The sequence below is a fragment of the Lathyrus oleraceus genome, chromosome 7 (genome assembly GCF_024323335.1).
Source record: "Lathyrus oleraceus cultivar Zhongwan6 chromosome 7, CAAS_Psat_ZW6_1.0, whole genome shotgun sequence".
Classification (NCBI taxonomy): domain Eukaryota; kingdom Viridiplantae; phylum Streptophyta; class Magnoliopsida; order Fabales; family Fabaceae; genus Lathyrus; species Lathyrus oleraceus.
Genome location: NC_066585.1, coordinates 317213228 through 317216465, shown reverse-complemented (window position 1 = coordinate 317216465; position 3238 = coordinate 317213228).

The following is a 3238-nucleotide window of genomic DNA, read 5'->3' as shown; positions in this document are numbered from 1 at the left end:
TTCTAGGGAGTAGATCCTTCCACTTCGAGTAACTTTACTAGTCCCCACAATATCATTAGGATTAGCAGAACTACCAACTTGCTTTATGCCATGGATGTAAACGTCGCCTCCATAGTTCCACGGAATAGCTTTGCTGGAGGAATATGGCACGGGGCCAGGTGCGGTAATAATCAGGGGAGCCACTTTGGGCTCAGCGGTAATCTTCACAGGCACTCTAGTAGCGGTAATCTTCACTGGAGCTTTGGACCTAGCAATCACAGATACCTCTTCAATAGAGTTGTCCACCTTAGGAACCCTTTCAAATAGAATTGTACGATCATCCATCAGCCGTTGAATGCCATTCTTCAACTTCAAACAATCATTGGGTCGGAGTACACAGAGATCGCAATCTTCAGCACAACCTGGAAATAAACCAGCTTGCAATAAATTCTTCTTAACGATCAGGAGAGGAGATGCTAAATCAGCAACGTCAGTAACGTGAGAATTGTCGTCCACAACATTAACATTCTGGTCATGATTAGGCATAGGTGCTGTGATGACATTGGGGGTCGCCGGAGGATCAAATTCAATTTCTCCAGCGTCGATCATATCCTGAATCTTGTTCTTCAACAACCAGCAATCATTCGTATCATGCCTGGGGCTATCGGAGTGATAGGCACACCTGGCGTTGGGATTATAACGAGGAGAAGTAGTGTTGGGATTTGCAGGAGGGCCTCTGAGGGTAATCAAATTGGCCTTTAACATACTCTGCAGTGCTTGGGTTAAAGTCATATTGATCTTGGTAAACTGTCTTCTCGACCTGTCTTGTCTGTGTTGGAAGTTCTGAGATGGCGGTGCGGCAATTGTAACTGCCCCAACAGTATGGTCACGATTCTTCTTGTTATGCTTCCTCTCACTGTACACAGCATTTGATTCATTCTTTCCCTGATAGGACTTTTTGGTGCTTGCAGAAGTAGCTGCCTGTATCTTTCCACTTCGAATGCCGCTTTCAACCCGTTCACCTGTCAAGATAAGTTCAGTGAAACCTGACGAGGAACTTCCCAGTAGATGGCTGTAGAATGGGCCAGTCAGTGTACCCATGAACATGTCCACTAACTCTCGATCAGTCATAGGGGGTTTGACTCTGCCAGCCAAATCTCTCCACTTTTGAGCATATTCTTTGAAACTTTCTTTAGAGCCCATAGTCATATTTTGTAGCTGTAGCCGAGTAGGCGCTAACTCAGAATTATACTGGTAGTGCTTGTAGAAAGTTGTTGCTAAATCAGTCCATGTGCGGATGTTAGAGCTCTCAAGCTGATAATACCACTCTAACTGTGTGCCAGACAGACTCTCTTGGAAGAAATGGATCCACAGTTTCTTATCAGTAGTGTGCGGCTGAATCTTTCTCACATAAGCCCTTAGATGCATCTGAGGACAAGAGGCACCATCATACTTAGTGAAAATGGGAACCTTGAATTTGCGGGGAATGACCACATCAGAGACCAGACCCAAGTTTTCGAAATCCAGACCGGGCACTTTCTGCCCCTCCATAGCTAGCATACGTTCTTCCAGCAACTTGTACTTATCATCCTTCGGAGAGTACTGTTCATGTTCATAATCTTCATCGTCGTCCTCAGAATTGACGAGATTAGGATTCTCATCTTCCGAATCATTCTCGGTCTCTTCTTCTGAATCCTTCGGAATTCTAATCTTGACTCCTGTAACCTGTCCCTTAAGCCTTCTCCCCGGGTTGATGTAACCCACAGGTTTCTGGTCCTTCTTCTTCTCCATCAAAAGAGCTTTCAGTTCTTCCTGTCCCTTAGATAAGCTCAGCATCATTTCCTGGAATTGAGCATTCTGGGCCTGGAGATCTTTGACAGTTTGTTCGAGAGCCATTGTTCAATCTGTTTGAATCTGCTGGAATCTGTTTGATAGGAAAATCGTGAGAACACTGATCCTTTAGAATACCTGTTATGCGATGCAATGCAATGTATGAAATGTTTTCAAGGACTTTCGGGATTTAACTTTGCATAAACTAACAAAAAGAGCTTTTTTTTTTCTTTTCTCTTTTGTTTTTGCTTTTTTTTTTTTTTTCTGTTTTTTTTTAGCAGAGTTAAATCCCTAAATCCTTGAAATGGTTAGTACAATGCCATGATGTTATGATGTTATGTTGTTATGATGTCATGTTGTTAGATAAATAACAAGCACAAGCAAGTCACACAACAATCATTCCTAGGTTTTAAGGCTTGCGTGAGTTCCATAGGTAAATACCCTCCCCACTGAAGTTTGGTTGGTTCAACCTGTCTTAGAATAGTAACCGGGTTCTAGAAGGATCTCAAATCATTGACCTTTCCTTAAGTCCACTTCAGTGCAACACCAAGTGGTTGACCGAAGCTTCCCTAAAGTCCAATCTCAAAGAGTGTAGTATCGAGTCTCAACCAACTCCAGTCGGAACCGAAGCCAGTTATCTCACTACTTTCTAATGGCCAGGATGAGTCAATTAGGGTTCTAAAGGTCTGGTTAATGCTTTTATGACACCACGCGAATGCCAAATATTTCCTCAACTAACATGAGGAACATCAGGACATCCAAAGTGCCACATTAACCGTAGCCATCATTTTGACCATTCCAGTATACGCCGGACAGTCGCGATGATCTCTTGCTACTTACCTAAGGTACACTAGATCCGGGTGTAGGATCTTTCACTCAAGCATAACATACCCAAGCAATCCCTTAAAGATAAATCAGACAAATTGAATAAGTGATCTTGTTTTTAAGGTAACCTCTCTTTTTAAATATTTAGGTTCCCCAGCAGAGTCGCCAGTTCTGTCATACGGTGAACTGGACTTTTTGTGTTTTTTATCGCAATGTCGCGGTTAGCAAGAGTCGCCACCGACTTTTCTTTTATCCAATAAGGAAAGGTGGAAAAGAACAGGAAAGACCTTAATTTAGATTTTGGGTTCGGGAGGTACATTATACAAAGGGAAGGTGTTAGCACCCTTTGTATCCATGGTTATCCATGGGCTCTTAATTGCTCGATCACTTATATTATTTTTGTCTAAAAAAGTGTTTGTGAATTGTTTGGAAAATTGTTTTGAAAAGAGAATTTAACTTTGTAATGATTCTTGTATGAATGTATACAAAGTGGTTATCCCGTTTTAGTTTTGAAAATTGTTTAGAAAAATATAACTCGGTAATGATTCTAGTATGAATGTATACCAAGTGGTGATTTTCTAAAGGCATTTTGAAAGGTGTGAGG